We start from the raw sequence: 12,538 nt of genomic DNA, 5'->3' as shown, positions 1-12,538 counted from the left end.
TGTAAGCTAGATTTATGCCTATTTTGTCACATCTTCGTGGCACACCACAATGATTTCCGTTAATATTTTTTTAGTGTAACAATTTATGATTTGCAAAAATAATTGTTGCATCTGTGTAGATTACATGAGCAAAGTGTATGCGCGTTGTGCACCCTATACATTATGGTCAAGCATGCACCCTAAAAATAGCATAATGAACAACACGCAGCACGCCACTGACTTTAGACCAGTTTTTTTCTGGTCAGTGGCGCAATTGTTTAATGTAACAGCAAATAGCACCAGGGATTTTTTTGCGCCGGAACACGCCTCCATTTTTGCACTGAACCGCCCAGGGAGAGCAAGTTCATTCACTAGTTTACTGACGTGCTTCTGTGGAGGGAAAAGCGTGCTTTGCGCAGGTGCAAAATAGGAATGACACATGCATTGGTGTACAAAGTCAATTGCGCTGGGTGCAAGATAGGGCCCCATATGTCTTCTGAAGTCGTATGAGTTGATCTTAATGTTTTAATCGCTAAAATGATGATCATGCCGCTCTGTGAATGCAAGCACGCACTCATTCATATCCCATTCAGAAGATACACCCGACTCATTAGCATGAATCAATCGGTCACGAGACACACAAGAGCCAATGCCATTTTACAATCAAAGCTAGGGCTGCACGTTTTCAAGTTTTTCATTAACCGTTAACCGAGGCCCTTAGCGGTTAATACTCGGTTAACCATAGTGTGCGTCAGGGTTATTTTTAGTTTATTAATTTGACGACCGCCATCTCCGTAGTGAACGTGCCTATAGAGAGAAATGCACATCATGGATTACATAAACAGAGAGTAGCCTTTTTCTTTTCGTTTTAAATTGTTAAAAGACATTTTAAGCTTTCTTAAGATATATTTCATGTCTGTGAGGCGTACGCTGAGTTTCGTTAAATTAGGATGAGATGCGCGCTACAGTTCACAGAGCAATGCAAGTGGCCGCGAGGTGAGGGCACCTGCATGATTAGGGCATGTAGTAAAATATGCAGCCAAGAATGATTCACACAGCGTTTGACTCGCACGGCTGAGCCTCTCCCGGCAGAGAGTTCAAGCATCTGTGGACTCGTTCCTTCAGCTCTGGCCATCTTGCTTTCAGACAACGATTAGCTTTTTTGTTTTCTTCATTACAGTTAAAGTAACCTCTGCTTTTCTCTAGTCATTCACAAGTTTCTCACTTCAAACTTTCTTTCTTCTGATCTGTTATGCACAGCGCGCGCGGCTCCCGCTTTGCTTCTGCCCTAATGCGACTTATAGTCCAGTGCGACTTATGTTATTTTCCTCTTCATGACGCATTTTTTGACTGATGCGACTCATACTCCGGAGCGACTTATAGCCTGAAAAATGCGGTAAGCACTGCATTGCAATACTTGCATTTTGCCCCGTCACTCATTTTTAAAGTGCTCCGACGCTTTCTTTACCCGCTTAGAAAGCGGGTCATGACTTCTTCTTGTGGATATTACAAATGTCTGGGAGCGCTCTGGCAGTCTCTAGGGGTGCAAAAATATATTACAACTAAATTCAAAGCACGTCATTGACGCCACTTAACCGAGCAAAATGTTTCACTCGGTTACACAATTTTTAACGGTTAATCGGTCAATCGGTTAACGTAATAACGCAGTTGTTCATAAGACATACTGAGAGGCAATGCCATTTTACAATCAAATCTGATGTAATGTTTCTTCGGGCGGCAATTTTTTGAATGTGTCCGTGATCTTTGATGGATGGAGATGTGATCGCTTTTGGGGATTTTCTTCACACAAAACGATCATTTGGCCACGGAACACTCGGCATATTTGTACTTTTTTAATAAACTGTGCCTGCAGTCATATCTGCCTGTTATACTGTGTTTTATACAGTATGAATAACTGTGTTTTATACAGGTGAAATGCTGTTTCATGCATACTTAGCTTTTTACACTGTTAAAGACTTGGATTCCCATCCTAAACATAGACAAAGTTTCAAAAACTAATGTTGGATGTTTGATGGAGTATTTCTGTGTTAAAAATACTCCTTCCGGTTTCTCACAAGTTTCGGAGAGTTTTTTTCAAGTATGGCTCGACTTGACGTTAATAGAGCGGAAGGTCCTTGTATGGGCCGTACGGGCTCTTCTCCCGGTAGGGTGCACGGGCGCGTGTGACTAGAGCGAGAGAGGAAATGCACGGACATAAACACTCTCTCAGGTGCAGATCCAGGCGATCCAGGTGCAGCGCTCCACTTTATTCCTATGGGTGACATGACATCAAGCACAGCATTCCGGGAAGGCAGCACTGCATTTGAACCGATTTGAATGCAGAAATGACGGGAAGCTTCACAACATCGCTTCAGTCGCGTCGCAAAAGTGGATCTCCACGGTTCACTGCTGTCAGGACTTTACCAAATCATACCAAAGAAGTGTGTTTTTGACGGAGCGGTCCCAGCGATAAAGGTTCGGTCTTGCTTTGGAAGCAGCCGGTGAGTAAAACTGCTTCAAATATCTATGCTGTTGTCGCGTGAGTAAACATCAGTAAACGACACGATCGCGTGCTTCATCATTCAACTGCGCTAACGTTACTCCATTGTTGTTCTCTGTATAACGTTACACTAGTCTGACGTGCAAAACCGTTTTGCTTGCTACTGCTAAGGTTTAGTCGCATACAATGGTCCATAAACCGAATCATGTCCTCAGAAACTGCGAGTAAACACACACAAATGTTGACAGGCCACTAAATACAGTACTGTTTCTCCTGTTCAATTTATTTCAGCCTCCGAATGATTCTGGATCATCTATTAGCTGAGCTCTATAGCCATGAGTTTCTCCACGCTTGAGGACGTCACCGCTCGTCATTCTTTAGCTCCGCCCACACGATACGCCTCCAGGCGCTCGGTTTTTTCCGGAAAGACTCGGTACTGCCCATATTTATTTTATAAATATAATAAAACTAAAGACTTTTCGGAGATATGAAGGATGCAATACTACTCTATAGGTACTCAAGATTGACATGAGATTGACTGAAACTGAGTGTTTCACTTCCCCTTTAATAATGGCAAATTCATAACACAATATATAATGTGATCATGATGATAACATTCCCATGTCTAACGTGTCTGTGAATGACTACAAAGATTTCTCATTGAAATCAGTGGAGTACCCTGCACATTAAAAAATGCACTTAAATGGTTTCCTGTGCGTTAAAAAGTGACGGCGAAGGTTCCTGACCAAGCTTCAATATGTGACAAGTTAGGTGTGAGAATGTGTTGAAAGAGAACTGACACCTGCTATAGTGCTATTGTATGAAATGGAACTAATGCCAGGGACACTGATTCTGAAAAAGAAAGATGGTATCTTTGTTTGGCAACCCCAATAAATCGGTTCTCCGGTATTTTACTATGATTCTTCCTGTCTTGCAAAGCTTAAATTGTGACACTATTGTGTTACATTGTGGCAAACTTTGAAACTTTAAAGGGGTGATGAATTGAGGAATCAACTTTTCCTTGAGCTTTTGATATATAAAAGGTCATGGTAATATAAAAATATCCTCTAAGTTTCAGAGCTGAAAACATCCTTGTTAGTCAAAGAAAAGCTTTTATAGACACCAGGCTCAGCAAACGGTCCTGTGCTTCATACTGACGTCAGTGTGAGACAAAACACACACCTCTACAGAATCTACAGTGCGTCTAATCCAGTACCCCTGCCCACCGACTCATGGAAGGCTCGTGCTAGCTGGTCAACAACAATAAACATGCAGAGGAAGATTAAGATATTGCGCTATTCCTGGTTGTGGAAAAACACAGTCGTTGCATAAGCTTCCTTCGGATCCTAATATTAGGAATAAGTGGTTGAACTTTATATTTAATGAAGTTCCAGCTCACATGGGGAAGACATGTTCACTTCAGTTCACTGCGGAATCATTTGTAAACAAATCTCTGGTCGATGCTGGATTTGGATCCGACAGGAATGGTGCAACACACCATGTGAGCAAAACGTGTTTTTATATATAATAGTATTGCATTGTTATAGATTTTGCTTATGGTGCGTGTCTAACAGAGCATAAATTTAGCACTCTGGACTCGCAAAGCCTGGCAGGCCGATAAATCTCATTATTTTCCGTTCTTGTTCTGCTATTCTCTCTCAGTCTCTCTTGAGTTGACATCTGAAGGGCGGCGTGCGCACCAAAGTGTATGTGTGTGCACGCTTATATCGTCCGATCTTGCGGGCTATGTGTAATATAAAAATAATAGTCCTATCAATCGCGGGTCGATGAGAAATAAAACATTGTGTTTGTTTGATAAAGATGTTTACGAGCCCTGTGATTGAGAGAATCTTTCCGGTTGCCGCTTCTCCCTCACTCTCTCCTCTCCGTCATGTGGACTGATAGGGGAGCTTAAGCTCATTAAATATGCAAAACTTATCCAATCGTAGCCGTGGGCGTTTACTTCCAAGTCTCCAGTGCTGCACGCCCATCAAAACCCAGCGTTCAGGAGACAGCCTCAAAACCAGTGTAGAAAATAGCCTATTACTTATTAGTTATGATGTTTTTGAATGTAAAAACCACACAAACACCATTAGTTGACAACAGTATAAAAACAGTAGTTGTTTTGTACTCAGACAACAGTATAAAAAAGCCTATTCATGACACCTTTAACAACAATATATTTACGGTTCAAGTACAGAGCTGGACAAAAAGTGATCATCTTGTGAACAGAATTACTACCGATTTATTTTTGTACCAATTCGTGTGTGTGTGTGTGTGTGTGTGTGTGTGTGTGCGTGTGCGTGTGTGTGTCAATAATAACAAAAACAGGATAAAAGCTGTGCATCAGTATGATTAAAAAAAATAATGTAATTAGTGTTATTTTGGTGCAGCTTTAATGTTTTATTTTGTTGTTAATAATATTGAAAAACTATGGCTAAAATAATCATATAATGCAAAAATAATGCCTCCTACATTATGCCTTCATTGTATTTCATTTTTTAAAGACACCACTTAATTCCAGAAGCTAATTATTTTGACCTGTATACAGTGCAGCAGATATAAACTTTTTCCAGTTGGATGCGACTCAAGAGCAACACTATTTGAGGCTTGGGCTGTGACTCAAAGAGTGCAATTGAGCCACGGTGGGCAGTAAGGATGGATGAGGGAGGCTGAGGTAAACTGAAGTCACCACACAATGATTTGCTACCCTGTATTTATGAAGCAGTCATAATTTATGAGGCATTCCTAATACTACTGCAGTGGACTTTGACAGCTGGCTGCCGATGAGTAATGGCCAGGGATGGACATGGTGAGAGCTAAATGTTACATCATGCAGTTTACCACTTCATAGAAAATCTTAAGACGCCTGGAATGAAGTCCAAAGTATGCCATAAATTATGTTGAGCTGGATGCTGTAGATACCTCTTTGACTTTTATAATATATGGCCAAAGAAAGGAGGCCACTTAAGTATGAAATCAATCAATATCTTTTCCGAAATGGGCATTAATTGAACACCAATTAAAGGAACATTTTCTGTTATCATTTATTAATGTCCTCTCAAACCCTTAGAACTTGCTTTCTTTCTTGAAACACAAAAGGAGAAAGTTTGAAGAATATATCAGTTGTGCCTTTCCATTCAATTACAATAAATGGTAATTGAACTTAATTTGTTTTACGAAACCAATCTGAATGATTTGTTCACAAGTAATACTGATCCAGCTCCAAGTTATTAACATCATAAATCTTCACCCAAAGATATTGAATTACTCAATAAGGGCCTTGACACACCAAGTTGGCCTTTAGGCCGTCAGTAAGTGTCTGCTGGACTAGTTTTGCTTTGTGTTCCATACTTCAGCTCTAGTTGGGATCCGTCAGTGGCGTGCACTCTACCACACCAGCCTGAGCGAGTGGTCCAAGGCATGCATTCCAGCGCATTTTTGTGGAGTGGGTACTGGTGAACAACAATTCACCCTCATCCCGGCAGAGGACGACACCATCCGCACTCCGCATACAGAGATCCGCCACCTTCGACCAGCACGATGGAGACACGAGAAACCGTATGTCACTGCAAACCGTGGACTTCAGCATACTGTGACTGACTAGACCGATCCTAAAGAGAGTACGGAAGGAGTCATCGCCCCGGAGCCTGAACCACAAGGTGTGTCTGACAAGTGTGTGAGCCTACAACATTGTGAGCTACTGAGGGATCATAAGTGGAGTTTGAGGGCTGGGAGGAAAGCCCCGCCTACAACCCCACCCTGGTGGATGTGATCGCTATGGTTGCTGGAACATTTATTGATTCATGGGATGTATTTGAGGAGGCAGTTCCCTTGTTTTTCCAAACCCCCCCAGGTTATGCAAAGCCATGAACTGCCTGTTTCCCCACTGGTTCCATCCATCCCTGAACTTCCTGATTTCCTGCTGGTTCAGCCCTCAATCTCTTGTGATCCCTCCCAGCCTCCTCTGGTACCCTTCAACCCCTCTTCATTTCCTGTGTAGATCCGCTTCTGTGCTTAAGACCACAAGCTCTGCCTAGACCAGAGGATCCCCTGGCTCTGCCTCCAGTGTCTTAACCCAACACTCCACCACGCCCTGTCGACACAACACTCCACCGCACCCTGTCTACGCATCGTCTCTGCCTTGGCTCCTCCCTCCCTTGGCTCCACCAGAAACTTTCAGCCTTACACATTATATACTGCCCAAAAAAAGCATGTCTTAAACAAGACGCTAATTTGCGCTGTTCTAGGTAGATTGTGTTGGTCATTATGGAAATGATCTGGCTGTGTGTCTATGTTCTTTATTTTGCGTGTTGTAAGTAGATCATGCGCAGAACTTTCCACTCCCATTGGTGTTTTTTTTGGGTGGGGGGGGTGGGGGGGGACTGTGCTCTCACGTTAATTTGCCCTGTTTAGTAACTAAAACTCTCTTCATGTTTTTTTTTTTTTTGTTTAAAAACACTGTACTTATTATTATTAAAGTATAGGCAAAAATTGTTAAAAAAAAATAGCATTATCAACTGGTATTTTTTCTAATCAAACCGTTTTCGGAACGTTAGTGTTACAAAAGGAATGAATGGACAGAAACGTTCAAATAATGATTCTGCCCAGAGTGATCCGATGGTTTTTGTTTTTGTTTAGTTTTTCTGTTTTTTAAACCCTGCTATTAATACCTGCTTAATGCTTATATACAAGTTATTTTGTTAACACTTTACCATTGTTGCCACAGTTACTTTGAAAAATTACTGTAGTACTGATTACTCATTTAAAAATGAACTTAGCTACTTTACAGATTACTTGATTTTAAAAGTAACTAAGATTACAAGTTACTTTATTAGTTCAATTTAGCCGCTGCCGACAACACCCCTGCCGCCTCAACATAGAAATGACAACCATTTTTGTCAACACTCACTTTATTGGAAAAGCATTTTTAACAGTAACGTCAGTGTATCTTCTGACATTTTAAGTTGAAATTAAAAAAATATTTCCCAAAAAAATACTTTCCCCGAGACACAAAGAAAGCAAGAATATATATATATATATATATATATATATATATATATATATATATATATATATATATATATATATATATATATATTATTTTTACTAAGGAAAATGGAAAGAAATTAAGGAAAATGACTAAAATAGTAACTCACAGTGACTTGGAAATAGTAACGTGTTATATTACTCGTTACTGGACACATTTTTTTGTCAGATTACAGTAAATTACTAAATAACGCGTTACTGGCATCACTGCACTTTACAATACGGGTGCACTAATGTGCATTAATTCATGCTTAACTAAAGCACAGATAATAATGAGTTATTGCATTACTAATGTTGAACTAACCCATTTATTAATGATTACTGCATGAGCAACTAATTATGTGTCATAATGTATTAATTCCTTAATAACATATTATATTATGTTACAATCATTAATTAAAACAGACAACTGGAAGTTGAAATGCATGAATTTGACCCGTTGTGGTAATTAACACGCTAATTTACACTATTAGTTAATATAATATGTCATTAAGGAATTAATACATTATGACACATTTAACTAATAAAAAATTAGTTATTAATTAATCTATTAATCATGATGTATCTTCATTAGTTGCTGATGCAGTAATCATTAATAAATTGGTTAGTTCACCATTAGTAATACATTAACTCATGATTATCTTTGCATTAGTTAAGCATGAATTAATGCACATTAGTTCACCCGTATTGTAAAGTGTTACCATTTCCTTACATGCAGGTGTGCTAGTTAGTCGGCCTGCACGATTCTGGGAAAAATATGAAACACAATTTTTTAGCTTAGAATTTATATTGATTCTCTGCAATGATTTTTTTCTCATGAAGTATAATGTTTATTGCACACATGAACCATGATAAAACAAATTAGCAGTACCAAAAATGTTTTATAAATGTAAACGTTGTATCTACATGGTATATTGGAATCATATCTTATGCTAGATGGTAAGCAGTTTTTCCTTACTCCTACTGGAGTTATGTGGGTATGGCGTCCCATTGTACAAGGTGTCTGTGATAGATATCTGTGTTTTTCGGACCTCTTGCCTTGTATGGCTTCATCATATTGCACTTTATGGTGACATTTTAGGCGCTGGTAAAGATTTGTGGTGTTACCTTGCAGTGCTGCAACAAGGGCAAAGCATGCCTTGTAAATCACATAAGACTGACCCTCGTCTTCTTGCTTGAATCACAAATACTTTTACACCATAGAATATGAGCCTTTTTTCGGAACAAGTTCAGATTGAGACTTGAGTGGTCGGCTGATTCTCGTCATTACACGTGAAACACGTGACTAAAAGGTGCTTTGTCATTGGCTGAGGGTGAAGTCCTTAACTTTGTGAGAGCTGTCCTTTCAAAATATATATAAAAAATGTTTTATTATTATAAAAAAAAATTGAAGTCATTTAAAAATTCAATTATGAACAGTGTCAATCGAGATCGTGATTTTATAACAATTTATCGTGCAGACCTACTAGTTAGTAGTCAGCTGTAGTCTTTGTGGTGTGTTCAAGCACAGATTTTTGGCCCTAACAAAGCCGACAACACATTCTGCTTTTGTCGGTCGCTGTTAGGTCTTTAACAACTGTGTAGTTCTTCGGCTTGGTGTGTCAAACCTTTAAGAATTATGGCATTTTTTTATGAAATTTTGTATAGACTTTTTGTGTCCTTTTGGAGCTTAAAATCTGCTGCCATTGTTCATTAAAATGGCAGCATTTTTTTCTAATATCTCCTTGTATTAAAAGGCAGAAAGTAATGTAATTTGTGTGTGAATCAATTCCTTAAAAAGAACTAAAGAACATTTTATAAATTAGATTATACGTTTCCTAAAATTAAAATGTCCAAATAAGTATATTTGTCTGAGCTAGGCCAGTTCAGTCTGTATTGAGATTAGATAATATGAATGAGAATGTTTATATAAAACATAAATATACATCTTATTGCAAATACCTGCATTGCCATGTGTATAAATGCCTTATGTAAAGATGCATTAAAGTTTAGAATATTCTCAAGGTACTTATGAATAAACCATGTAGTCCTAATTATATTATAATATTATTTTGAATATTTGGACATTTAAAAGCCTAATTTCAAATACTTGTGGTTTGGCTCTATTTGAGTCAATGTGTGTGGGCAGTGCTGCTAGCCTTCAAGTTCTGAATATGCTTTTGAGGAATGCTCATAAAGGGAACATTAAAATGTAAAAAGGTCACACAGTCTTTATTCTGGATATGAAGCATAATATTGCTTTGAGCTTATAAAACGTAATTATTTAAAAATTACATGTGAGCTCAAAAACAGGTAGTGGCTGGCATGCTTCTCAATATGATCAAGTCATGTTTATTTCAACATGACAATACCTGACAAACTATATACTGTATATAAAATAAAGACATTATGTATATTTTATATTTTAAATAATCCAATATTTAAATATTAATATCAATATCAATATAATTTCTGACACAAAAAGTTGTCTCTATGCTCAAAAATAGCCACAAAAAAAGTCACCGGCGACATGCCTGAATTACTGTTGCCTCATTGCATTTACCCCTGCCATAGAGAAGTGCCTCAAGCAGCAGGTCATGACCCACATCAAGTCCTCCATCCCACCCACATTGGACCCCTTATCCAGTTCACTTCAGGGCAAAACCATTCTGTGGATAGGATACCCTATCATTTATTATACACTTGGCCCTCTACCATCTATACAATCAAAACATGTATGTAAGAATACTGTGCATTTATTTCATTTCAGCACTCAACACTACCACTGACATTAACTGACGAAACAAAGACATTTGGACTGTGCACCACACGTTGCAATTGGATCCTAGACTTCCTGACTAACAGACCTCAGGCAGTCAGGATCAATGACCAGACCTCCCAAGCCACCATCTTGAGTACCGGTACCCCCCAAGGCTCTGTCCATAGCCATCTACTGTTCAAGCTGTAGACTTACAACTTTTCCAGGAACGTGAGCAACTATATAATGAAGTTCAGTGACGACACCACAGTGGCAGGGCTTATCTGTGATAATGATGAGACGATGTTCAGAGAAGAGGTGAGAGAGCAAGAAATATGAACTCTCTATATGACAGCAAGACAAAAGAGGTAATTGTTCGCTTCAGGGTATGTCATGTGCCCCACTCACCTTTGCATGTCAGCTGGGCAGAGGTGGAAATAGCCCACAGCTTCAAATGCTTAACTCCCTATGCTACTATATCATTAATCCACTAATATTATATATATATATATATATATATATATATATATATATATATATATATATATATATATATATATATATATATATATATATAAAATGTATGAACATTTAGTTGTACCTCACTGTTTTTGACCAGATTTGGAGCTTTCATTACACGAAGATCACATCAAATATTTAATGGAAATTATACATTTTTGTTCAGTTTTGTTTAAATTATTAAACAAACAGTGAAATAAACCATTTAAAACATTTTTGAAAAGCAAACTTTAGATGAAATGAGACGTCATGACATCACCTCACTTCAAATGCTGACTAGTAGCAATCATTTTATTGCAGATTTTTATCAAACAATGAAAACGACATTATCTTGGAAATGTTTGTGACATTTCAGAAAAATGACATTTAGTACTTTAAAATAATTCAGAACCACTAAATGAGTAAACTTAATCTCTCTCAGGCAATGCTAATCATCACTTTAATAGTATGACATTTTGCTCACATAGGAAACTGACCCGTGGTAGCAAGCGAGGCATTAAGAGCAGTGGCATGAGGAAACGTGGAGAATGAAAGCTGGGGGGCATTGATCTGTGACTGCAGATAGCAGAGAGGCCATGAGGGGTCAAGCAGCCCGCCGGCCGGATGACACCCCCTGCATTCATCCAACGCACACAAACCTGCCCACAGCAGACGTGGGTCACCGGCTAGAGCACATCTACTCATTATAGGCTCGTCTGTTTGACGGACATACCCGGTGAGTGTGTCAATTAGTTTGTGTGTGTAAGAGTGATTGTGTGTGTGTGAGTTCTGCACAGAGACAAGGTGTGTGTGGCTGTCAGTGGTGTGTATATGAACTTGATGTGTGTGGCCCTGTGTATTAACGCGGGTGTGTGAGAGAAAAAGTGTGTGCATGTTCACCTAATATGTATAACTCTATGTGTGTGTGTGAAACATGGTACTCCACAGGGAGATAAGCATCCCAGGTGGTCTGGTGTGGGCTGAAACATGAACGTCCTCAGTGTCTGTGGCATACCTGTGAAGCACAGCCCTCAGACTGGCAGTCTCCATGTTCAGAGGAAACCCTACACTTCACACCCTGTGCTTGCAGCTGGGCCTGTTCTCCCTTAGGAACCAGGTCTGTCTTTACACCCTCTCTGCTTCTTTACCCAACATGAGCAATGTTATTACCACCACAACCTTTCCGGAACCCCCTTTTTTTCTTGCTAGGTGGTACAAGGAAGGATGGATGAATGCGGCAAACGCTGCCATATTGTGTGTCCTCCTAACCCAATATGTTTTCCTCCTGCACAGACATTGTGGTACATGGAGGAGTATTGTACAGTGATATTGTTTCAAATCGCTGCACACATATTACTTAGCATCCCTATTTCAGTGGCATTACATGACACAGGGTGTGATATCAACTGCTCATTTTCCATTATATTTCTTTTGTATTTGAGATGCTGAAGAGAACAGTAGGCACGCAGTATGTCAAAAGGCTTAAAGAGTGTAAAGGAACATGTGCTTTATTACAAGAGCTAAAATACCTGCTCAGAACAAGGTCCTCTAATGATAAAAAGCCTGGTTGAAGACTGGATTTTTTTCTTATTTGGCTGTATTTTAGCTTATGAATAAGAGAAATGCTAGGACAAACCAGACAATCCTCTCTCATACACACTCAAACATGTACAACAATTAGGTATACATTTTATTAGTCAAGTCACCGTTATTTATATAGCACTTTTTACAGTGCTGATTGATTCAAAGCAGTTTCACAGTGTTAAACAGGAAAA

General features: G+C 39.0%; 1 long non-coding RNA gene across 1 annotated transcript in view; it reads left to right on the top strand.

Annotated features, from left to right (window-relative positions):
* The window catches only part of LOC137073160 (uncharacterized), a 135,458-nt gene that overhangs the window by 110,658 nt on the left and 12,262 nt on the right, over positions 1-12,538 (top strand). The window contains exons 4-5 of the long non-coding RNA XR_010904740.1: positions 11,252-11,499; positions 11,712-11,880. This is a non-coding gene — a long non-coding RNA (uncharacterized lncRNA). The remainder of the gene's footprint in view (positions 1-11,251; positions 11,500-11,711; positions 11,881-12,538) is intronic.

Source organism: Pseudorasbora parva, chromosome 4 (assembly GCF_024679245.1).
Source record: "Pseudorasbora parva isolate DD20220531a chromosome 4, ASM2467924v1, whole genome shotgun sequence".
Lineage (NCBI taxonomy): Eukaryota > Metazoa > Chordata > Actinopteri > Cypriniformes > Gobionidae > Pseudorasbora > Pseudorasbora parva.
Note: the sequence above shows the minus strand (reverse complement) of the source record. Positions and strands in the feature narration are given on the sequence as shown.